This window comes from Cetorhinus maximus, chromosome 3 (assembly GCF_964194155.1).
Source record: "Cetorhinus maximus chromosome 3, sCetMax3.hap1.1, whole genome shotgun sequence".
Lineage (NCBI taxonomy): Eukaryota > Metazoa > Chordata > Chondrichthyes > Lamniformes > Cetorhinidae > Cetorhinus > Cetorhinus maximus.
The window spans coordinates 150171889-150198918 of record NC_135881.1 but is presented as its reverse complement, the minus strand read 5'-3'; positions in this window follow the sequence as shown (position 1 = coordinate 150198918).

Sequence of the window (27030 nt, the reverse complement as noted above, 5' to 3'; positions counted from 1 at the left end):
ATTTTGAGAAATAAATCTTGCAGAAATTATATCAAAAGTGTAGCAACAGTAAATGATAGCTGAAGGCAGTTCACCTTCAGAATTCTAACTTCTTGTTTCAATAAGCATATATATGATTCATTCCACCAAGCTAATTCTCTTTTGCACAAGATAAGTAAATGCAACTTTGTACTGACATGTCGAATGCTTCTCAACTCAAACCTGCAAATTAGCATGGCTGTAAAAGTCTGTCTGTCAGGAAACAATTTGAGTCGGAGGCTTATGTATAAGCATATATATGCTTTTGAATATGCAAGAGTCATGTGTTTGGGCATGTCTGTTCATATGTGTATAGGGGGTGTGGTGGGTGGATGTAAGTTTGTATGCTTTCATATCTGTCAATGTTTCTCATTTAATTTTTATTGTAAAACCAAGGCTTAAGATGCGAAATACTACCAAGGATGAAAAAGATAAAGAACGGTTTTATGGGCTGAATCTTCCGGTTGGCATGTGGGGGTGGGCCCGACACACCGATGCATAAAATGACGCGTGATGATGTCGGGCATGTGTCCCGATGTCATCATGCGTCATTGCGATATTTCAGTCGGCACGTGCGCGCTGGAGTCGGCTGCACGCCCGCGAAAATGTCAACAGTCTGTTAAGGCCATTAAGAAAGTAATTAAAGTATTTAAGAACGCTGCTCATTCAACCTTAAGGTTGGCGGGCAGGCTTAAAACCCAAGCGGCCTTCGCATTTTTCAGGAAACCTCATCCACGGGCGGGATGAGGTTTCCTGAAGCTTTTATAAAACAATTAAATACATTTTCCCAACTTCACAAACATATCCCAACTCATGTGATGCTGTCACATGAGGAAACGTGCTTAAATAAATTTTACTTCGTTTATCAAAATGTTTTATTATTTATTCAATCTCCCCAAGGCAGCTCTGGGCCTCAGGAGATTGCTGCGCTCTTTCGTGCGCTTGCGCGAAAGAGCACAGGCCCTGACTCTCCCTCCTCCCCCTGACTGCACAGGTAGCGCTGAGTGCTACTGGCTACGTGTTACGCTGGGCTGGCCCTAATTGGCCCACCTGCATAAAATGGTGGCGTGCAACCAATCACGGGCGGTGATTGGCTCCCCGCCCGCCCCTACCCGCTCCTGCCCAGCCCACCCGTCATAGGGAAAATCCAGGCCTATGTTTTGGGTTATCGGGTTCGCTTTGTCCTGCGAATGTGAGCTGAGCCCTTGATATCTACACATTAGCTGGCGTTTAAAACAATATCGGCAGAGAGGCCGATTGACTGAACAAACACTGGTGGTTCATTGGAACTAAGAACAGAGCACTAACACCATGTGTGCTTCTTCAATCATCTCCAGCTTTGGACTTACAGTTACCAAAGTAGCCCGTGCTGTATAGCGATTGGTCGATACAGTCACGTGGTCAATTAACTACATTCTCTTAAAGGTACATAGCACTCCATTTTACCACAAGCGGACTTGTCCCAGATTTGCACTATAGCAGGCAGGAAAAAGGATATTTAACCTGCTGGCCACAATGGAGGGTTTTCATGTTGTCTCATCCCAGTCCCACCTTATTAATCATCCATTCCTGGGAAACACGCCTTTTCACTGGCGGACGGCTTCTGATTCATCCATTACATTGTCTCCTCGCAGCTTTCTTGTGCTGGGTGCCACATTTATAGTGCAAGCACGTGCACAGCTCTCTGTGCTTCCAGCCCAGGACTGCTGCACACAAGACATGGCCCCAAAAGGCAAGAAGACTGCAGCCCTCCGATTCAGTGATGCATCAGTGGGATGACCTCTGGACACAGTTCGAATCCGCCATAATGTCCTCTACCCCACTCTGGCTACAGAAGGCCTACCAGTGTCACCACTCCGGCTTGGGAGGCAGTGGCAGTGGTGGTCAGTGCCAACGCTGCACAGAAGATGTTCGCCATCCAGTGCAGAAAGAGGATGAATGATCTCATCCATGCTGCCAGGGTAAGGCAACCATCTCATCATTCTAAACTCACACACTCACAAGCCCGTCACACATTCACTGGCTTCTCATTCACTACCAGCTCAAGAGACATCAGCACTCACGCTCTCACACACACCCTCACATCCCCATCTGGCCTCTGGAGACTGCCTCCTCAGCCCTCACCCTGTTCAGGCCACTTGCACAGATCAGCATGTGTCCCCACACAAACCCTTGCATACCCCCTCTTCCCCCAGTGATGCCCTAGCCCTGCAGCCGCTTCCCTTGCCTGAAGCCACTTCTCCCCCTTCCCCTGCAGCGGTTGAAAAGCTACCTGTGAAGTCTGGAACTGCTGACTGTGAGTGCTGCCTGAAGCAAAGTAGGCAAACAAGCCTCAAAGTCCTGAGTGAAGTACAGCTTGCCAGGTGCACGTTGCTTATGTTCAGTTGGGAAACACTTTGGTGTGCAATCACGTCAATATGCCCGGATGATCCAGAGTGGGTGGATGATTCTGGCGAGCAGTGCTAATAATGATATGCAGATGTATTAAAATGATGTTCCCGACATGTGGTGTCGGGAAACATGGCCCACCATTGACGGGTGGAGCGGACGATCGCAAAAGGTTTCGCGACAGTGTGAAACTGATTTTTGGCCTTCCCGCCATATTGTCTGCTCACACCCACCATGATGCCCGCGCCAACGGGTACTGAAAGTTCCACCCAAAGCGTTCAGGCTAATGAGTAAATAGTAATTGGGTGACGCCAAGCTTGTCATTTAAATGTTTGAAGATTGTAGAAGGAAAGGGAAACTGAGAGATGGAAGGAGTTCCACATTGGGAAAGAATGAGCCAGAGAAGGAGACAGTAGAACAAATCTCGATTTCAAAACCGTGAGAATGCAGACAGCAGAAAGAGGGTATAGACTATTACATTTGCAACTTCAAAGGAAACAGGTTTGAAGAACCAGTGGCCACTTCTGTGTAATGACACAGGCGAAATCAGAGTTCAGTGTGTGAGGAATCTGTGGCACAAACCCGCATATGCGGTACAATTTATTGAAGCTCTATTGTGCTGCTGCCCTCCGTAACTGAAAACGTTCTTTCATTTGTTCAGAATTTTTATACAATTAAGAATCTTCAGAATAAGGCAATGTGTTTTCTTTTAAGCTAATTTATTTTGAACTAATTTAACTCCATTTGAAACTAATTTAATGCTGTACAAATCCACCAGATGCGTAGTTTAAAGTGCACTGGTCACTTTTTCACAGGAAATGACGATCTGTTGCCCTTCTGCCCATTTTAGAAAGACGGACTAAAGGATGGCAGACACAGCATAGTGAAGTGTGTGGCACTAGGAGAGTTAAGTAGGGGAATTGAGAAAATAGCGACTTCAGAATGTGTTGATTACAGGATGTAGTGATTGACAGATTAATTAAAGTACCAAAAAAATTATGAAGTCCTAAACTCTGTTACTGTTCCACAGTCAATTCACCTGGGACCATAACCAAACATGTGTTATTTCCTGAATTGTTTTGCAATAAGTAATGTCAAAGACACAGAAGTCTCTAATTTCTTCCTAAGTAACATGTTTACACATGTAAATATGAACTAAAGTAACATGTGGAAAATATATTATACTTCAAACCAAATCCTTTTCCAAGATAATTATTTTTCTTCCAGCAGAGTTAGAGTACTCTTTTTGCGCAATGAACTGCAGTCTTTACTCCTAAACTCCTGTAATTGGCAGGAAGCAAGAATGAAAAATGAGGTCAGTACTTTGCATACACAAACCATCCACTTCCTGGTCTGAATACGAGAAATTGTGTTATCTTGATATCTGATCATATTTAGATTATGGAGCAGAATTCCAGTAAAATTACTATGCTACACAATTGCATTCGTGTCGTATTTCATGGTGTAGGCGCTTGGTACATTTTTACAAATAATGTGTGGAGACAGGATGACTGCACCATCTGAGTTGTTGAGATTGGGATTTATATGGCTTTAGTAAGTGGATCTTGAGCCCCCGCCCCGCCCCCAGCTCTGGCGTATGGCACATAGATTTTTTCTCTGAACCTTCGAAGTGGGGTAAACGCCAACTTTATTATTTTTCTTCTTTTACTGAGGTAGACCATGTTATTGTTGGCATCAAATACATTTCAAATGTGTCGAAGTGAAAAGGTGCTAGAAAAAGGATTGATTTTTCCTGTTGCAGTGACTGAGGTGAGAAATGTCAATGTGATGAAAATGTATTATTTTCCCATTTTGGTCACTTAGTGTAAGCATCAGTGCTTTCGTGTTGGATACAACGTTGACTACATCTTGAATGAGCTTCATTCAACACTGCCCTATTAAACACGGTGCATGAATGATGTCAAATTGGAGCAATTTTATGCAAAGGTCTCTGACACGGACAAAATTCCTGGATTTTCTTACAGTCCATGATCAATGTGTTTTGCATGTGAGTTGTGGGCATTTTCTTTCTCTTTCTCCCACTTTAATGGTATTGCTGTTTATTACCTTGGCTGTTTCGTTGCCTGCAGCTGGTTCTATGGCATCCTGATGGTCTCTCTGTCTCTGCACAACTGATTCTTGCTGTTTTAAAAGCAGGCAACTAACATGGCTATCTCACCCATGTGACTTATTACAAGTCCAAAGTGTTTTTTCCAAATAAGATAAACATCCTGTGTTGTTATTTGACACTTTGAAATTTACCCAGTCTGGGCTTTGTTGAGGGACGATCATATTACAATGGGAGGTCGATGGCTACCTCTTCACATTTATCCAACACGCTTTGAGTTTCAACCTGTGTTTTGCCCATGATAAACCAGAAAGACAAGTCAGCATGAATGCTACAGTCCTTTTGTTGACATTCTATCCTTAAACAAAGGGATGTGTGAATTTCCCAGATGGCTGTGAATGTCCATATTTCATTAAATATTTGCTTGAGTCTCAGGACCACCTGGAGCTGATACTGCCAAAGGTTGCATGGTATACAGCGGTCATTTTAACAATCTGTTTTTGTTCAAAATGTTAAAGTATTGTCTAAAAGTTCAGAATATACTGGAGCATGACACCTCGTACCTACAAGAAACTGGACTCAGGCTGGCTACTTAAAGATAGACTGGTGGAGGAAATCCTCATCCATTCATGTTGCTTGGAGTCAAACTCAAAGACATTGGGAAAGAAATTGACTTAGCCCCAAAAATGGGCGAGAGGATCATGGTAGAGTATTAACCCGTGTCTGTACCTGGCCTAATAGGTGGCATGTTAAATTAATGCTGCTTGTTCTTTTAAATGATTGCTGCAGGCAGCTAGTACTCCCTGCTGTGCTGGTCATTGGCTGGACGCATTTCAAGGGGGCCAGAAAGGTTGGCTAATGCTACTTAATGTCCTCGCTACCCCTTAAAGCGGAGGTGCATTGTGGTTTCAAGAAATGGTGGAAGGTTTTTCAAAAGTCAGTCTGGGCTGTGATACTTTGAGGAATGGCTGAATATGCGAGAGAGAGCACCAAGCTTTACAGACAATGCTTTGGAGGTATTGATGGAAGAGCTGCAAAAAAGTAGAGATGTCCTATTGATGCCTGTAGGATACTGGGATCAAGCAGAGTCAGCACAGGTTTATGAAAGGAAAATCCTGCTTGACAAATCTGTTGGAGTTTTTTGAGAGTTTGTTTAATGAGATGGATAAATGAGAACCAGTGGATATAGTGTCCTTGTATTTTCAAAAATCATTTGATGAAATGTCACAGGAGAGATTGTAATCCTCATAATAATGAAGATTCATAATGTTGGGGGTAATATATTAACATGAATTGAGGATTTCGCAACAGACAGAAAACCAAGAGAAGGAATAAATGGGACTCTTTCAGGTTAGCAGGCTGTAACTAGCAGGACACTGCAAGGATCAATACTTAGGCCTCAACTATTTACAATCTACATTAATGATTCAGCTGAGGGGACTGAATGTAACATATCCAAGTTTGCTGATGATGCAAAGTTTGGTGCTAAAGCAAGTGATGAGGGGGATGCAGACAGATATATGCAGGTTGGGCGAATGTGAGGAACATGGCAAATGGAATACAATATGATGAGGTGCGAAGTTATCCACTTTGGTAGGGAATATAAAAATAGAACATTTTTGAATGATGAGACATTGGGAAATGTTTGTATTCAGGGGGACCTGGGTGTTCTTGTACCCAAAAATCACAGGAAGTTAACAGGCAGGTACAGCAAGCAATTAACAAGGTAAATGTTGTAGCATTTGTTACAAAGGGCTGGACATATAAGAGTAAAGAAGTCTTGCCACAATTATACAGGACTGTGATGAGGCCTCACCTGGGGTATTATGTGCACTTTTGGTCTCTTTCCTAAGGAAGAACAGACTTGAACTAGAGTATAGCATCAAAAGGGTTCAGTGGATTGGTTCCTAGAATGAGGAGATTTTCCTACAAGGTAAGATCGAGTAAACCAGGCCTATATTCCCTGGAGTTTAGAAAAATGAGATTCTTAAAAGATCTTGACAGGGTAGATGCTGAGAAAATGTTTCCCTTGATTGGAAAATCTAGAACATGGGCTTGCAAGCTCTGAATAAGGTGTTGGCCATTAAGGACTGGGATAAGGAGAAGTTTCTTTATTCAAAGAGTTATGAATCTTTGGAATTCTCTACCCCATAAAGTGTGGATGCTCAGTCATTGAGGATATTCAAGTTGGAGGTTGATAGATTTTTGAGTACGGGGATAGTGTGGGAAGGTGGGGCTGCGGTAGATCAGCCATGAATTTGTTGAATGGTGGAGCAGTCCTGAAGAGCCAAATGGACTACTCCAGTTCCAAATTCTTCTCTTCTTATATTGTAGGGCACTGACTGACACACAAACCTTTTTTGTGTCAGAAATGATGGCATGTAACAGCAAGCAGTAGCAGAGAACTGGAGGACAAGCTTAACTGCATGTTTTAACCACCATTGAGGAGACCATGCTGGCCACCATAAGAAGGGACATTATTGAGGCCATGGTCATTGGCGTGATCAATGGAGAGGGTACTTTCATACCTAATCCTGGTTGTAATGATGGAACTATATAAAATGCTGGTTAGGCCACATCTGGAATTTTGTGTGTAGTTCTGGTCACCACATTACAGGAAGGACATAATTGCTCTGGCGAGAGTACAGAGGAGGTTTACAAGAATGTTGCCAGGACTTGAAAATTGCAGCTTTGAGGGAAGATTGGATAGGCTGGGGTTGTTTTCCTTGGAACTGAGGAGGCTGAGGGGTGACCTGATTGAGGTGTACAAGATTATGAGGGGCCTAGATGGAGTAAACAGGGATGACCTGTTTCCCCTAGTGGAGGTCAATTACTAGGGGCACAGATTTAGGTGATTGGTAGAAGGATTAGAGGGTATGTGAGGAAAATAAATTGGGTAATGAGCTTTTTAAAATGTTTTCTTTTCAGCAGACACGATGGGCTGAATGGCCTATTTCCGTGCTGTAACTTTTCTATGGTTTTATCCTCCATCATTCATCCCACTTTTCTTACATTCCACAATCTCTTCTGACTGAGAAGGTGCAGAGGGTCTAAGAATGCAGTTCTTGCTTTCTCTTCCCTGCTCACCACAACCCTGTTCTTGCCCTTTTTCATTTCAGATCCCCAAGAATTGAAGCATTCCCAGTTAGTGCAAGAAGAGCCAGATGACAATGAAGATGAAGAGATACCATGGCTTGGATTTCCTTCTTGGGCTCATAGAATGCAAGTTATACACTTTTGCATCTTCCAAAACGCACACCTGACTCATGACTGACTTTGTCTGGGATTTTTGCCTTTTCAAGCAAAGGATGGGTTCCATGTGCAATTTATGAGCTGCAATGCAGTGTTGGGGGAGTGTGGATGCGGAGGCAGGCTGGTTAGAAGGCCTGCCTCGGTTCTCAAGGACAGCAGCCCAGTTCTCAAAATCATTCTTATGCATCCTAAACATAATCCCTCACCCCCACACCCTCCAGCCACCCCTATGCCCCCTCCATACTTCCTCAATCCCCATGCCCCTCCATGCCCCCTCATATCCCCCATGCAACCCCATGCCCCTCCATGCACTTCATATCCCCATGCCCCCTCTTATCCCTCATACAATCCCCAATCCCTCTCATACTCCCATGCTATCCCATGCCCTCCATGCCCCCTCATATCCCCCATACCACATCTTGCCCTATCCTTGTCCCCCATGTATCCTCCATAGCCACTCATCCAGTATCAGACTGCTTGTCTGACATCCAGTACTGGAAGAGCAGAAATTTCCTCCAATTAAATATTAGAAAAACTGAAGCTACTGTTTTCAATCCCCGTTCCAAATTCCCTTCCCTAACTACCAACTCCAGCTCCCTCCCCAGTAACAGTCTGGGATTAAGCCAGTTTGTTTGCAACTTTGGTGTCGCATCTGACCCTAAAATGATCTTCTGACTTTAAATTTGTCCCATTATTAAGACCGTCTATTTCCACCAAGCCTGAACTGATAAGAGCAACCACACTCATAGCACTGCTGGGGTGGGATTGCTAAAGTGTGTACCACTCTAAATCTAACCAATGAACAAAGGAAAAAGATGACAGTGATTTTGAAAGCTTGAATGAATGCTTTGAACCCCGAGTGAATGTTACATATGAACGTAATGTCTTTAACACTAGTGTTCAGGGTGGAAAAGAAATCATGAACAGTATATGACGGCAATAACACAGCTAGCAGAACCATGTGAATTCGGACAGCCGTAAAATTACCTGATTAAAGATAGATTAGTTTTAGGCGTGAGAGACCCCCTCTGTGAGAGCAAGTCTACTGAAAGATGAGAAACTGACGCTAAAGAAAGTGATAGACATGAGTCAAAATGCAGAAGTTGTGAAACATCAGCTAAAGTATATGCATGGCAGAGCAGACCAGGAGATAGGTTATGCTGAGAGACAGCCCAGGCCAGAAGAGCGGAGCAATTGCAGACAAAGGGCAGGATGTAAATACTGAGGAGGACTGCATACACTGTAAAAACAGGATTGCCCAGCCTGGGGCAACAGTGTTTTAACTGCAAGAAGCAGCATTGTTTCACACACAAGTGTTTGGCTAGAAAAAAGCAAAACAAGCCTCTACAGATGGTCACTGGGGAGATATCAGCAGAAGAGTCTGAAGAAGAACTATACACAGTACAACAGGTTGGTTCAGTCAACTCTATGGGCGACAAATGGTTTGTGACTGTTACAATGATGACCCCAGAAGGAGAGTATCAAGTGAACAAGAAGTGTCAGATAGACACTGGTGCATCATGCAACAGCATGTCCTTCACAGGCCTATGCGAAGTAACTCAACATGGTGATCCAAAAATGAAGCCCTCAAAAGTAAGGCTGTGGCTATATGATGGCACGATACTCATACCCAGAGGACAAATTAGTCTGACAGACCAATGCAATGGCAAGAAGGAAGATCAAGTTCCAGATCATAGATGGGACACGACAGTTGCTCATTTCAGTTGAAGCCAGTCTAAAGCTTGGACTGATAGCCCTGGACATGCCAGAGATTTACAACATGTCACAGCACACACAAACAGTGACAGCAGAACAATAACTGTCTTGTTTTTTTGTTCAATGATGCATTCAGGCCATCGACATTTTAGCTGAGCTAACTTTATTGATAATACATTTTCCTAACATAAACAGATATCTGCAGTAACTGAATGTGGTGTATATGGACTTCCAAAAAATGCTTGCTACAGTGCCACACAACAGACTTGTGAGGAAAGTTATAGGTTATGGAATAAAAAGGACAGTGGCTGAGGGATAGGAAACAGAGAGTAATGGTTAATGGGTATTTTTTGGGCTGAGGAAGGTTTGTAGTGGAGTTCCCTAGGGGTCAGTATTGGGACCCTTGTTTCTCCTGATATATATAAATGATTTAGATCTTGGTGTGCAGGGGACAATTTCAAAGCTTGTGGATGACACAAAACTTGGGAGAATTGTAAACTGTGTGGAGGACAGTGTAGAACTTTAAAAAGACATTGACACATTGGTGGAGTGGGCAGATAGGTGGCAGATGAAGTTCAATGCGGGGAAATGTGAGGTGATACACTTTGGTACAAAAAACATGGAGAGACAGTATAAAATAAAGAATGCTATTTCAAATGGTGTGTAGGAGCAGAGAGACCTGGGTGTATATGCACATAAGTCATTAAAGGTGGCAGAGAAAGCTGTTTCTAAAGCATACACTATTCTAGGCTTCATTAATAGGGGCATAGAGTGCAAGAGCAGGGAGGTTATGATGAACTTATATAAGACACTAGCTATACCTCAGCTGGAGAACTGTGTACAGTTCTAGCTGCCAAATATAGGAAGAATGTGAATGCATTGGAGAGGGTGAAGAAGAGGTTTATGAGAATGGTTCCAGAGGTGAGACACTTCAGTTATGAGGAAAGATTGGAGAAGCTGGGATTGTTCTTCTTGGACAAGAGATGACTAAAAGGAGACTTGAGAGAAGTTTTCAAAGTCATGAGGGGCCTGGACAGAGTAGATTGGGGGAAACTGTTCCCGCTTGTAAGCGGACCGAGAACCAGAGGGCACAGTTTTAAAGTGTTTTGCAAAAGAAGCAAATGCGAGGTGAGAAAAAACTTTTTCACACAGCGATAGTTAGGGTTTGGAATGCACTGCCTGGAAGTGTGGTGGAGGCAGGTTCAATTGAGGCATTCAAGAGGGCATTGGATGATTACTTAAATAGAAACAATGTGCAAGGTTACGGGGAAAAGGCAGAGATTGGCACTAAATTAAAATGCTCAGACAGCTGGTGCAAACACGATGGACCAAATGGCCTCCTTCTACACAATAACAATTCTGTGATTCTGAATTCTATCAAGATAGGCTCCAACATGTGCTATCTGACCTTCAACTCCCAGGCCAGGTGACCCAATTCCTAGTACAGAGTACCGTATATTACCTAATACTGGAGTCCACTACCACAATCAACTATTATCATGACAGATACCAGAGGAGGACACAGATGTGTTCACAGAATTGGGATGGCTACCAGGAGAATATTATCCAGAAGTTGATGAGAGTGTAAGACCCATTCAGCATCTGCCAAGAAGATTTCCAGCTGCCCTCAAGTGGAGTCTAAAAGATAAGATAGAAGAGCTGGGAAAAGGGGGAGTAATCAAAAAAGTGACAACTCCTACAGGCTGGACTAGCAGAATGATAGCCGTTAAACAACCTAGAAAGCTGCAAGTATGCTTATACCCAAAGGATCTAAATAAAGTACTGAAGAGGTCTCACTACCCCATGCCAACCATCGAAGGAATTTTGCCACAACTTGCCAAGGCAAAGATATTCACTACCCTCGATGCAAATGATGGTTACTGGCAAATGAAGCTGGATGAAAGCAGCAGCTTTCTAATGACATTCAGGACGCCATTCGGGAGATACAGATTGTTTAGCATTTCCACGGCTCCAGAAGTGTATCAACACAGACAACATAAGGTAGCCAGTGATCATCCCGGAGTGGAAACCATCGTGGATGATCGACTGACTAGTCTACGAATGTGGAGACACAATGGAAGAAGCCGTAGCTGACCATGATCAGAATTTAATACAATTGCTAGAGAGAGCTTGCCAGATGAAACTGAACCTGAACAAGAAAAAATTGCAACTGAAGATGCCTGAAGTCAAGTCCATAGGTCATGTACTGACAGGTGAAAGCTGTAGCGGTGATGCAGAGATCAACAGACGTGAAAGCAGTGCAATGATTTGTTGGATTCATGAACTATTAGCAAAGTTTTGCCTAATTTGTCAGCAGAATGCAAACCATTACGCAAGCTTACTGCCAAGGATGTGCTATGGTATTGGGGAACAGAACAAGAAACAGTGTTCACTAAAATCAAACAACTAGTGATGACAATGCCAGCACTGAAGTACTATGATGTCAATGATGAAGTCACCTTGCAGTGTGACGCCAGCGAGGTGGGTCTGGGAGCAACTCTGCTGCAACATGGACAGCCGGTCGCATTTACATCGAGGGCATTTACTTAAACAGAATGATGCTACGGTGAGATTGAGAAAAAGTGCATGGCTATTGTTTTTGCCTGTGAGCATTTTCATCAGTAGCTACTTGGGAGACACAAACTAACTGTGGAGTCTGACCACAAGCTGCTTCAAAGCATTTTTTGCAAACCGTTATTATCTGCTCCAAAGCGACGGTAAAGAATGTGACTTCGCTTACAAAGGTATCATCTGGACGTGACATACAAGCAAGGAAAACAGATGTATATTGTAGCCGTGCTGTCGAGAGCAGAGCTCCTCATGAAGAAAGTTGAGGATGCTGTGATAGAATATGAAATCTATCAGATTCAACATGAAGCAACAGTTCGACATAATCTGGAAGCCATCAATCCAGCAGAGACATTGGCTGGGATTTCCCATGTCCACCGGCATTAGGTGTGTTCAGCAGCGGAAGCAGACAATATGGCAAGAAGGCCAAAAATCAGTTTCATGACGTCGTGAAACCAATTTGCGATCGTTTGCTCCGCCTGCTCATGGCCACGTTCACCGCCTTTGGACGTCGGGAACCTCAATGTAATACATTATAAGGTCAGACCACCAGACTCATCGCCTCCTGCTGGATCGTCTGCCCCGCCAACGTGTTTCACAACAGAATATATAAGGCATGCACCTGTCGGGCTGCACTTCGCTCGGGACTTTAAGGTTTGTTTGCCTACCTTGCCTTGGTCAGCACTCACAGTCATCAGTGCCAGGCTTTGCAGACAGCACCACAGCACTTTTAGAGGGGCTCAAAGATGGTCTGAGAGCATCAAGGACACAACTGTGGTCAGAAGATCATATTGGGCATACTGGGATGAATTGACAGCCCAAGATGGCATCCTCTACAAAGGAAATAGAGTCATCATCCCTAAGGAGATGAAAGGAGAGATGCTGAAGCGCGTCCATACAAGCCATCAAGGAATTGAATCAGCTCTGAGAAAGGCAAGAGATGTGCTATACCGGCCAAACATGAGCAGTGAAATTAAAGACCACATTGGCCAGGGCAGTGTGTGTAACGAGTACCAAGCTAAGCAAGCTAGAGAGCCGTTGATGACGCATGACATCCCAAACAGACCATGGATGAATCTGGGAGTAGACCTTTTCACTTTGGCAGGAACGGATCATCTTGCCACTGTAGACGACTACTCTGACCACTGGGAGCTCGACCAGCTGACTTCGGCGACAGGAGGAATAGTAGAATGCCTGAAAGCACATTTCAGTCATTACGGCATTCCAGACACTGTGATGAGTGACAATGGCCCTCAGTTCATGAGTAAAGAATTCAGCCAATTCACAAAGGATTGGGAAATTCAGCACTACAGATTGTCTCTGCACTATCCACAGTCAAATGGAAAAGCTGAGGCAGCAGTGAAATCGCCAAAGGACTCGTCAAGAAATCAAGCAAATCTAGTGCTGACATATACAAGGTGATCCTTGAGTGGAGAAACATACCGACTGAAGGTATGGAAAGTAGCCCTGTCCAAAGAATAATGTCAGGCAGCACACAAACTACTCTTCCAAAAGCAAAAAAGCTACCAAAACCAAAAGTAGTGACAGGCGTGAGTGAAAAGATCAAGGTGAAATGAAAGAAAGCCAAATTTCAGTTTGACAAGACTGCCAAACCATTGCCAGAGCTGAGCATTGGAGAGCCAGTCAGGGTGCAAACCTTCAAGACTCCCAACAGGAGTCAGCCCATGTGGAATCCTGTCACATGCATAGAGAAATTGTCACCTCGATCATACACAGTGGAAATGAACAACCAAATATACTGACGCAAAGGCCGGCATACCCGAACAACTAGTGAAGCTGTTCCTTCACAGCAATCGGGTGGTCAGGAAGAAGGAATCTCACCAGCTGTACTGAGTACAGAACTACCATCAATCCCAGAGGTCCATGAGTTCCCAACAACCACAATGGAGCCACAGTCACCAAGGCAACAAGGGCCATGGGAACAACACTCTCCGGACAAGGAACATCACTTAGACAAACAACCAATGCCAACATGCACGCGTTCCATTAAGAGACCTGCACAATTTAAAGGCTATGGTTGGAATTTTCAGGCCCCCATTGGTGTTGGGCGTCATGGAAGGCTGAGGAGAGGGGGGTGGTGTTGAGCATTTTTGTGGGGTGAGGTGAACAATATGGACAATGTTGAGGAATGTAGAGAAGGAAATTTAAAACCAGGTAGCTTGAAGCTTGGACTGGATTGACCACATGGGGCAAGCTGTTCTCATTTAAAGAAAGATTGACTGAAGTCTTATCAAAGCATGGTGTTGCACTCAGAACCAAGTAATGGCCCAGGAAAAAGTTAGCGATAAATGACATCTTGTCTTGGAAGGGTTGTGCATAGCTAATCATGGCTCATTTAATATCCCAGCAAATGTTGTGGGATTTGGGATCAGGATTCAACAAAATGAAGGTGATTTCTTATCCAAGACTGGATTTAAAAGAGGTCATGCTGTCTGTAAAGGTGTCAGTGCCAAACATTCCTGACGGAACATCACTGTACAATGCTGCGATCACCATATAGTTAAATAAGGGGATTGTTTGCAGGATCTCTTCCATGTTGTTGTCAATGACCAGAAGCACATCCTCTATGCGATGGTAGGGGGAGTGAATACTGTCGGGAGGGTGAGAAGGTGGGTGTTTGAGGATTGTTAATGGGGTGAGGGGGACTAGCACTGTCAGTGGCTTTGCAGTTGAGTTTGACAGGTCCATTTAAAAACAATTTTAGTCAATGTAAGTCAATGAACTGAAGACAAGCCTTAAGGGGTGTGACTTCAGTTCATGACGAGGAAAGGATGTGTGGCTGGTCTGGAATTACACTGGACAATGTGCCCCACAGCTGTGTTTGCTGCTGCATCCCTGCTGGAGCTGGCATCACAAGGTGCAAAGGCTCCAATGTAAATGGAAAATGGGCACATTAAATCATAGCTAACATCTGATGCACCCTGTCCAATGCTGACCAGAAGATCTGGACCTATATTAAATGGTTGCCATTGTCCGAATCACATGTTTGTTATATTCAGGTAATTATATACATAGTCACAAAAGCAAATTCAAGGTGAAATGGAGCAATTATAATTAATTATAGAACAGTGTATTTATATTTATCTGAACCTTCCCTTCTCAATCAGTTATGAAATTATGACTTAGCTAGAGACTCAACTTAGTTCAATTTGTGTGCATAGTGAACACAATTATCCATAATTTGCTGTCAAAATAATGACAAGGCAAGTAGTGCTCACAGTTATTTATGCACAAATGCTGCAGCAACCTCAGGCTAGAGCAGATGCGAGGTTAAACAGAGTAATCCAAAGATTGAAAACTGAGATACACCATGTTGCTGTTAGATTTTCAAAATGTCATCTTTCTTGCTGCTTCAAATTTGGAATACACTGAATAACGGGAATGCTTTCTTTGGACAATAGATATGAACTAAACTCACCACAGTAAATTAAGTCTTGTCCACTTCAGTCTAAGCACCCATTTAATGAAGCGATAAGTCTTGGGGCAGAATCGCTCCCGTTTGTAGTGGGCGTCATAGTGGCAGGAGCGGAAAATATCGGGTGATCGCAAAAATCAGTTTCATGCCATCATAAAATCAATTTCTGATCGTCCGCTCCACCCGTCAATGTTGGGCCGCATTTCTCACCGCTGCACGTCGGAACCTATTTTCAATACTTTAGCATCTCACTATAATCTCTGCTCACCAGAATCATCCCCCCACGCTGGATCATTCGGGCACATCAGAGTGATTGCACGCTGACGTGTTTTGCAACTGTATATAAATGACATGCACCTGGTGAGCTACACTTTGCTCGGGACTTCGAGGTTTGTTTGCCTATCTTGCTTTGGGCAGCACTTGCGGCCATCAGCGCTAGGTTTTGCAGGCAGCACCACATCACTTTTAGGGGCTCACAGGCAAATCTCTACCTACCGGACCAGCGGTAAAGTGGGGGTGACTTTTCAATCGCTGCAGGGCTAGAGCTTGCTTGGGGTAGAGGAAGAAGTGGCCTAAGACAAGAGAAGAGGCTGCAGGGTAAGGGCTGTACTGGGGCAGGGGGTATCCCAGGGTGAGTGTGGGGGTACATGTTGATCTGTGTGAGTGGCCTCAAGATGGTGAGGGCTGAGGAGGCAGTCTCCAGAGGAGATGAAGCCAGATGGACATGTGAAGGTGTGTGTATGAGAACGAGTGATGATGTCCCTTGAGCTGGCAGTGAATAAGATGCCAGTGAATGTGCGATGGGCTTGAGTGTGTGAGTTTAGAGTGATGAGATGGTTGCCTTACCCTGGCAGCACGAATGAGATCATTCGTCCTCTTTCTGCACTGGATGGCGAACCTTTTCTGTGCAGCATTGGCTCGGACCACCACTGCCACTGCCTCCCAAGCCAGAGTGGTGAGATTGCTGTGGCCAGAGCGGGCGTGGAGGACATCACGGCGGTCCTCCAAAAAGCATTTTGGTGACGGGTCACTGGACTCTTCTTGGCTGTCAGGGCCATTTTCTTCCCTGGAGAAGTCCTGGGCTGCAAGCATTGAGAACTGTGTAGGCAGCTGCAGTTTAGATATGGCACCCGGAGTGAGGAAATGGTGAGGTAATGGTGTGGCGGGCGATTCAGAGGCCGCCCGCCAGCAAGGCAGCATGTTTCCTGTGGCTGCATAATTAATGAAGTGGAAATGGGACGATACGGTGCAAAAAATCGCCATTGCGGCCGGTGGGTAAAACTTCGATTTTCCACCTGCTACCACACTTTGTGCAAGTCTGGGATGATTCCACCCTTTATTGCACCAATCAATCTCCTTGACATTGAAAATTAACTATTACAAATGTAGGGGTTTCATTCCTTCAAGTTTTAAAAGTTGAAGGAATTTTTAAAATTGTAACTTTTTTTAACATTTCCTTTCTCTTTTCTCTCTCCCTCTCACTCTCTCTGCTAAGCCAATGAATCATTCCTTCTCTCTCTTACCTCTTTCTTTTCCAGATTTGACACTGGGGTCTACAAATGTGGCTGCCCTGTAGCTTGGGCACAGGGATCGCAATTGGTGACCAGCTTATGTCCGTACAGTTTGAGGTGGGGACCACGCAACTTTTGTGTACCCACTTCATCGGCATGATCTTAGAGTTGGCTGAGTGGGTCCTTTTCTTGGACCAGTCTCCCCCATGGTTCAAGCTAACAGTGCAGCCTTGCAGTGTGGGTGAGGAGAATGCCTGTGCCTGAGCTGAGAGCATAGCATGCAGTCCAGTGGGCAAAGCTGCTGCCAATTGGTCAGGTGGAGTGGGGCAGGGGTGGGTGGGGTTTTGGGCAGCGCACTTTTCTCTGGCCATCCAAGTGGTGGCCAGCAATCTCCAGAATGTGTTAAGGGGCATTCAAACTTAAGCAAGAGAGGTTCTTAGTATACCCAAGCTAACCCAAGCATCCCGCTTTTTCGTCCTGAAGGAGGAGTACATCAGGATCATGGAGCCTGGTGAACTAGCTGTATGCCTCGTGGCGTACAGAGTGTGAAGACAACAGAGAAGAGAGTGACTGAGGTGCCTTGCTGCACAGAGGGAGGAGCAGCACCCTCTGGAGGAAGAAGTGACTGGGCCTCCTGCACACACAACCGAAGAGCCACAGCAAGCCGTCGCTGGTTGGCGCCTAGCTGGAACGAGGGTCCATAGATGCCGCCTTTCATTCCTGCAGATGACCGAGAACTGGTGTCGCCAAAGACTGTGCATTTTTAGGGAAATGGTCGGTCACATCTGCCACCTGCTGCAGGATTTGGCACCAGGTGGACATGGAGGGCATCCACTGCCAGTGGCCGTGAAAGTGACAGCAGCACTCAATTTCTATGCCAGTGGCTCCTTTCAGGGCTCCAAAGGTGACCTCTGTGGAATATCACAAGCCTGCATCCACAAATGCATCCATGAGGTCACGGATGCCATCTTTGAGAGGGCACACAACTTTGTGCATTTTTCCCAGGACCAGGACAGCCAAGATAAAAGAGCGATTGGATTTGCCCAGATCTCAGGCTTCCCACACTTGCAGGGTGCCATTGGCTGCACTCACGTAGCGCTCAGATCTCCATGGCAACAAGTGACCAACTATGTCAACCACAAGGGCTTCCATTCTCTGAATGTTCAGCTGCTGTGTGACCACCACAAACGCATCCTACGAGTCTGCTCATGGTTTCCAGGCAGTGTCCACAACTCCTACATTCTCAGTCGGTCACAGATCCTTGACGTCTTCCAGAGCCCACAGAAGCTGCAGGGTTGGCTCCTCAGGGACAAGGGCTACCCACTGAGGACGTGATTGATGACACCCATGCGGGGGCCTCAGACTGCAACAGAGTGAAGGTATAATGAGCCTCAAGCTGCAACTCGCTACTTGGTGGAGCAAACCATCGGGATGCTGAAGATGAGGTTTTGGTGCCTGGACCAGTCTGGTGGAGCCCTGCATTTCAGTCCGCAGAGGGTGTCACGCATCGTTGTCGCCTGCTGCGCCCTTTACAACCTGGCGCTACAATGGGAAGGGGTGCTGGCTGAGGAGCAGATGCAGGAGCTGGAGGTCTCTCCGATAAGGGGGATGTCGACGGTGATGAAAGTTAGGAGAACCTCGAAGGTGATGATGAAGGCAATGAGGCCTTTGCGCTGACCAGGCATGCTCGGGAGGCCCTCATAGCTGCTAGATTTGTGGAGGGTGATGATGACACGAAGTAGGAGACACCATAAGATCCTCACATAGCCTCTGAGAATGTCGGACTCCTGTCGTTGAGGGCAGCTTGCACTCTGTGATCAGGGTCATATCAAAGAGACGCAGCCATGAAACTTAAAAAGCATCTGATCCTTTGTCAGCCTTCAACACCTGACCCCTTCAGGAGCACAGCATCACTGGTCACAGATGCTGAAGAGATTGGGTCCAGCCCCACCTTAAAGGTGCTGATAGCACACAGAGAGAGTGATGGAACGCTGTGATGTCTGCCCACTACATTCTGGCAGCAATGACAAGCACCATCGAGGTGCAGGCATCAGTAATGTGTCCATGGAGTGTGAGGCTGGACCATCACTTTGGTCTGAAGGCTGCACAGAGCACAGGGAAGAGGCCCTAGACTGAGACACCTGCCTTTTTCTTATGCAGAAAGATTTCACATCTGAGAATACTGCTCATCAGCTGGAGCTGCTGGGGTCACAAGAAGAGGGGATTCGGATGGGCCGGATACTCCCAGAGTCACCTGGGTGAATGGCCCCAGGGCGTGCACCTGCTGACCCTCCTCCCTATGGGTGCCCAAGGGCCCTGGCTGACTCCTTGAGGAGAAGGGATAGCTGGAGTGAGATCGAGCTGCCCCACACCCCTCTCACGTTGACACTGTTAGAGGCCAACAATGGCATCAGTGATGGAGTTCAGCCTGCACAGCAGGAGTGATGTCCTGGACCAAAGTCTCCATGGCAGCTACCATCCTATCAGTGTTGGCCTCGGTGCATTGCAATGTCAGTGCTATCATGTCAGCGTGAAGGCTCCTTTGAGCCTTGCAATCTGAGGAGCGCAGTGGAAATCCCTTCCTGATGTTCCCGAGCTTGCCTTTGCAGCTCCAGCAACTGTGACATGACCGAGTCCAGAGGCTCATCATTGGACTGAGACTCAGTAAGTTTCTGCCCTCCAGCAGTCCTCCGAGTGCCAGGCACCTGGGAAGTCCCTGCCGCCACCTGCTGTGGATCAGACAGTGCGACGTGCTCACCAGATTGTGATCCCGAGGCTACTCTAAAGCCTGGTCCCACCGAGGTGTGTGCCTGTGCGCTGGTGGAGGGTGTGGGTGAGCGCTGTGACAGGACTTCAAGGTGGGTGCCTCCAGATTCCTCTTCAGAGATTTCTTCAGGGCTTGATTGGAGGCTCTGGATTGTGGACTCCATTGGCTATTTTGGCATATGTGCCTGCGAAAGCAAGGAGAGATAATTAGTGCCTGGCAGTGGCCTGTGAAACAGGACACATCGCTCACAGCATGGTTATCTTATGGACGTTGCACTGCTGGGCCCTCACTTTGTAGAACAGCACCTACCTCACTGTCTGCACAGGAGCAGTCCAGATCCTCGCCGGCCAGCTGGATGGCTCTATTTTCAAAGTCCATGGGGACCTTGATTTCAGGCATTCCTCCGCCAGTCTGTGACCTCTCCCTCTTGTTATGTGCCAGCTTGTCCTGCATGAATAGAGATGGAGAGAGTGTAAGCCGGATGCCTGCCAGGCCAGATGATAAGTATGTCTGGCATGTGTGGGCAGTGAGTGGTCCCATGGACAGGATGAGGACAGTGAAGGTGTGTGTGAGAGAGTGAATGGTGATGCCCTTGAACTGTCAGTGAGTGAGGGCCCTGTGGATGTGTGGTGGGTTTGAGAGTGATAAGAAGAGTGACTTACCCTGGCAGAACAGAGATCATTCATCCTCTTGTGGCTCTGGGTGGCTGTCCTCTTTTGCAGGCCGTTGGCGCTGACCACCGCTACTGCTACCTCCCAAGCTGGGTTGGTGATGTTGCTGCCCATCTTGCAGCCATGGTGGGGGTAGAGGACATCCCAGCAAGCCTCCACTGCATCCAAAGGGCATTTGAGGACACGCCATTGAACCTGGGGGCTGCAGTTCTTTTGCCTTTTGGGGCCATGACTTCTTTGCAGCGGTCGTGAGCTGGAAGCACTGAGAGGTGTGCATGTGGCTACACTTTAAATATGGCGCCCGGCGTGATGAAGTTGTGAGATAATGGTGTGGCGGACAAATGAGAGCCATGGAAATGGCGTGTTTCCCGGGAATGCATAATTAATGCCGTGGGTTTGGGACGATAGGGCGTGAAAGCCGTCATTGTGGCCAGCGGGCAAAACGTTGTTTTACCTGTCCGCTGCTGCACTTAGTGCAAATCTGGGATGATCCCACCCAAGAAGATACACAGTTAATTGTGATGTTCACTTAGTTCCCAGATGCTTTGTTGACCTCGCAACAATGTTATCAGCTCATACTTTCAGCACTTTATCTTGCAAAAATATTAAAAATATGCTGGGCTTACTAATGGCAGGTACCATCAGATGCCTTGCCACAGCAAACTCTTGGCAGTTAGTTATGATCTAGCAGTTGCAGTTAAAGTAGCAACTTTAGGAAAGTCATTTTCACTGCCTCCAGACAATAGTACCATGGAAGAGATGTGTAAATTAAATTGGCAGAAAGCTGTGTTAAAAACTGACAATGATCACCTGTTTTCACTCTAGTTGTTATTCTTGTGGCACTATGCCACTATAATTTTGTTAAATAAATTTTAGGATTTCAATTAAAAAAAGGATTTTTAACCTCTTCCAATATGTCTTACCCGGTATGTGGTCCATGTGGTATGTATGGCCCTGAAGCACTCAAAGTAGTAAGGTTTCATTTTGGATCCATGACTTGTGCTCGGTTATTTGGGTAGCAATTGGCACAATCGAGAGAGAGAGAGTCCCTAGGCTAGGAAGAAGGAAAAAAATTGGCCACGATTCCTGCTGCCAATTACTATACAGTAATTGTAGCACATGTTGAAAGTCTGCACATTTGGATGCTCGTGGGGAGACAACTCACCTATGATAGCTTCTATGTTTAAATAGCCTGCAGTCACTCACCACTCAGACTCAAATGAAAACATGGCTCAGGTACAAGTCGGCTGCAGCCCCTATGGACCCATACCCAACTTGGATCACTAACTTCAGGAGAAAAGCAGAGGGAAACAATGGCTGGAGAAATACATTTTAAAAGGATTTTACACAGGAACATAGAAAGTTTACAGCACATATGGAGACTATTTGACTGGATTTTCATGGGGTCAGGGAGACTCCGCTGAGGGGTGAAAATGCAGCCAGGACACGATTTTGAGATTTTCAACCTCATTCACAGGGTTTCCAATTTGCAGAAGTGCCTTTTCAGGTTGAGGGTTGGCTTGGGTCGTGAGCCCGCACCCACCCTGCACTCCTGCCTTGGCCAGCTCCATTGCCAGGATAGGCATGTTCTAGTCCTCCGCAATTTTCATGGAATCAGGTCAGCTTTTCAAAGAGTCGTGGTTCGTGGCACCTAAGGGATGTCATGAACCATAGTTTGCATGAGGGAACCTTTTGAAAGGTAAGTTGTCCCCCAAGCCAATGTATGCCTCTCCACCCACCCCCTGTGCCCCCATGTCAAGGGCTGTGGCGTTTCAGTGCTTTAATTGATTTTTGTACTCTTAGGCAAGCCAATGTCCATTAGAGTACTGAAATACCTGAGCCCCAGGGAAAACATTGCTTGATTGACAGTCCTGGCTCTCTGATTTCTTCTGTCAATTGCATAATGTTTATTTACACAAGATCAAGCGTTTTCAAGTGCTTGCAGCTCCAGCTATTGATAATTTAAAGGGTCAGGATGATTGAGAGTTTTAATGTCCTGTAGTAAAAAGGAGTTAAGGAAGTGCAAGATTATCAATGAATGATTAAATTTTTAATTTTTTTTTACGCACGTCCTGTTGTTACTATAGGGTTCGTTGGTTCTTTAGAATTTATAATGGGTGAATAGACATGGAAGTGCCAGAGCTTGACCTGGGGCCATGAGACCCCAACAGGGGTGGGTGGGGGCCATACCTTGGCAAGTGGAGCATGAGGGGAAATAGGGTTTGGGTGGGGGTGTATCCCTTGACATGAAGAGCCATAAGGGGTCAGTGGGGGAATGAGGTGGCATGGGTGGGGCATGGGAAGTGCATAGAGGGTGGGGTCTAGAGGGCCTTACTTTTTCATTATAATTGGTATGAAGACCCATAGCATTGAGGCGGGCCTTTTAAACAGCCCGCCTTGACACCAGGCAGCCCCTGTGGCTGCCTCTGAAATCTTTCCTGGGTTGGCTGGCCCATTTACAGCTCACACCCAAAACCCCCACAATGAAAATCCTATCACCCTAGCACTTTCTCCCGGGCAGGCAGGCCGAGCCAGGGATTTTCCCAACTCCGGCTACTCGCCTTGAGGATAAAAATTCACCCCGTTGTGTCTGCACCAGTCAAAAAATAGTGATCCAGCCTAATCCCATTTCCAGCCCTTGATCTATAGCACTATAGGTTGTAGCACTTCAATTGCATATTCAAGAATCTTTTAAATGTGATGAGAGTTTCTGCCTCTATCACCCTTTCTGGCGATGTGTGCCAGGCTCCTACCATCCTCTGGGTGAAAAGTTTCTCTCCAATTCCCTTCTAATCCTTCTACCATTTACATTAAATCTATAATCCCTGGGTTGGGTGTATAAAGAGCAGACATAACACAACTCTCCATCTTACATAAGCATCCAAGTCAAAATTCCCTTCATTCATTAGCTTCAGAAACTTATGAATGAAATAAGTCAATGAATGGCTCACAACCAGAAATAAGTGGGCTGACATTTCAATTATCAGAGGTTCAGCATTTGCTTGACTTGGAGGGTTGATGTTGGCACTTCTATTCAAGGTCATCATAGGTCATTATGCTTTATGCTTGCCATGTGATCAGTTTATGTTTGCCAATGAGTGGTCTCACAATATATTAGTGCTGTGCTGAAAACTGCCACAAGCTGCAGCCCTTTTCACAGTACTTCTTGTCTCACTATATATTCAGAAATGAAATTCTGTTTACATTAACATTCGCTTGCATAGGTTTTCGCTTCAACATGGTCATTAGAAGCATTCACAAAGCCGTTAACAGTGTCACTTGTGCCACCATAATGATCAGTGGCTACAACTGTTTGGCAACCAATTCCAACGTAAAAATCAATAACCCACAATGACACCAGGTAACCACCTGATATGTGACACTTGTTGCAAAATCTGCCTGTCACGGATTGGTCTCTTCAGCTATCAGCAAAAGTGCATGATATCAAAGTACCTCATCCCCAACAGATTTGATTTGCTACATGTCCATCATCTTATGCAGATGAAAGGATGCCGACAATGGTGAAGAAATTCCACAGGGGGTTCTCTATTGCTGTAACTCCATTTTATTTCTGCTTACACCATTTTCCTGCAGGTTTGATCAGGCTTTAGAATTACAATGGGAGATGGACAGAACACCCATGGAATCCCAGGGTTAATATTTTTATGTTTCCTCATTAGTTGATTGGAGCCATGAGCACATTTTATTGAGTCTCACTAAGAAGACTTTTTCCTCAGCTGATAACATTTTCATTACTCTTGACATAACACAGGGCAGGATCCTCCCCCAATCGGTGGGGTGGGGGAGGGTTATGCGGGAGGGTTCCCAATCGGCGCCCGAAGTTGGGGGCTTGCCGCCATTTTACTTGGGTGAGCCAGTTAAGGTCCGCCCAGCATGACGTCCGCCAGGAAGCGCTATGCGCTCCCTGTGAGGGTGGGATTCCTTGAGCCGGGAGTGCGCTCTTTCGCACATGCGCGCAAAAGAGTGCACAAATCTTGCTGAGGCAAAGTGCTCCTCAGGAAGATCGGCTCAGGTTTGAAACATTGAATGAAGATGAGAGAAAAAAATTACTGACATGTCCCCTCATGTGACACTGTCACATGAACTGGGACATGTCAATTTCTTTTATTTAGACATTTCATACAAATTCTAATTCCCTCATCCTGCCTGTGGATGAGGTTTCACGTTTTTTCAGAAGCCCGCCTGGGCTCCCAGCCTGCCCGCCAACCTTAAGGTTGGACAGGCAGGTCCATTGATTACCTCAATTACTTTATTAATGGCCTTAATTGGCCGTTGACAGGTTGGCGGGCACGCAGCCGACTCAGCTGTGCGCATGCCAACGTGGAAATGTAAATGACGCGAGGTGACGTCGGGACGCCCGCCCGACTTCACCCTGCATCATTTTATGCGTCGGTGAGTGGGCCCCACCCTTCCACTCACCGACCAGAAGACGCAGCCCAGGAAAATATGGACCCATGTCTGCATTACGTTGTGATTGATTAGCAGTATTCACCAGGATGTCCAAGGTTTATTCTCCGGCACATGCGGGTTAACATCTCACTGAGGCATCATTTTGGAAGGGGCAATGTGTTTCAACATCCGTGACTAGGTAGAGAAAGAATCATAATGATTACAATCAATTGTCCACATTGGAATTTCATCTGATATTTTCTACCCAATTTTCTAATTTATTTGTCTCCCTCTTCAAATCTATTTACATTCTCTATTTTTGTGTGGTTTGCAAATGTTGATATTGCACTTCCTTGTACCAAGTGCAGATCATTTTTATAAATACTCAGAAAAGCCATGGGGTGGAATTTTATGACCTCACCGAAGTCAATGGAGTTTTGAGCGCTTGCCGTATTTTCCGGCTCCATCCCTGCTGCAATGTGGCCAAAAAATTCCGCCCGTGGTCTTAACATTGAAGCCTGGGGGCTGCCACTGTTTACAACCCTCAAACCCAAAACATAGCTATCAACCACCATTCTCTATTTTCTGTCCTTCTGACATAGCTATTATTAAAGATAATTGTAAATTCCATATGGTGTTGCCCATGGTTGTTTGATAAATATAAGGGGTTTTTTTTACATACAGGAGTTAGGAAAAATAAATCCAAAACTCATTTCACAGAGCCACCTAAAAGCTAGAATCAAATTGAATGGGAAGTGTTGACATAATTTAACATAGTTACTGTTGACAAAAAAACCCCAAAAGCCATGACATTGGCAAATGAGGTTTGTGGGCAGGAGATATGTGTCCTAAGCAAGACCTTTAGCAATGTGTAGATGTACAAAGCTATAACACAGGGCATTATTAATTATACCATAATGGGAAATAACACATGCCAAAGGAAATAATTTGCATGAGCTAAATTAGTTTGACTCAGTATAAATTGTATATTTTGAGCGTACAAAATTAATTTTGGTTTAAGCTATAGATGAAGATGCTTTGCTATTAAAAGTGTTTTTTTTATTAACAAAATCATGGGTTAGTGCCTATTGGCAAGATGCAGGATTAGCCTCAGAATCAGCAGCATGGCATTTTGTTGGCCTGCATCGTTTATATCATGTAGAAGCATGCTCATTTAGTCTGCTAGAGTACAGGAAGCATTTGATCTAGTGACAACTTGTAAGACCCAGAAAGACTCTGGATCTATAATGCTGTTCAAACCTTTATATAAGTGAGTGCCATTCAGCGCAGGAGAATTGTGACTACTGTCAGCAGTGCTCACTCAAGATAAAGGTGCCTTAATGCACTTCCTATTGGAACCTGTGCTACCACAGAGAACAAATATCAGGGCTTGTTTCCCAAATATGGTAAAAATGGTCCTTGGTATTCCTGAGCACACAAATTTTGTTGAGTGGAAGTCTGACCCTCCTGAATTTGATTGGTTTGGCTCATTTTTATAGTGATGTGTGGGGAGTGCTGGTTCAGCTGCGGGAGTTGGATTTCAAGTTGCAGCTGCTGCACTTAAAAATAAGGTTAACATTTGTTTCAATGGAAGCCAACTGGTATTGAGATAAATTGGAGAAGTTGAAGATGTGTCCTCTTCATTGAAAAGGGAAGGGAGTTCTGGCAAATGGAGATGGCACTCATAAAAAGTGGCCATTTTGGGTGCAAAGAGGAGCACCCACATTAGAGTCAATGTGCAACAGGCATGTTAAGAGATGGTGAACAGAGTCAATACAGTCTCCCACGTCCATAAGTCACAGGATCATCTGTGCAAAAAGTTCTTAGGATTGAGGAAAAACACTACTGGCAGCTTCAATGAATTAAGCCTAATGTGACAAAAGGAATGTCTGTGCACTTTACCACATCAGAAAAGCTTGGGCCACAGTACTCACACTATACCCTCATATTATCATATTAGTGAAGGTGTAGTTTCAACCTGGTGTTCAGGTTTCCTTTAACTCATCATATTAACCACTCACTTTAGCTCCTTAAACTATTTGCACACTGTCTACTCCTTTCGCTGCTGGATATAGGACTCTTCCAATCTTCTAGTCCAATGCTGCAATCATTCATTTGCTCTGTTTACATGACAGGCTGCCCACAATCATCACAGAATTGTCATGATGCAGAAGGAAACCATTTGTCCCATCATGTCTGCACCATCTCTCTGAATGAACATTATG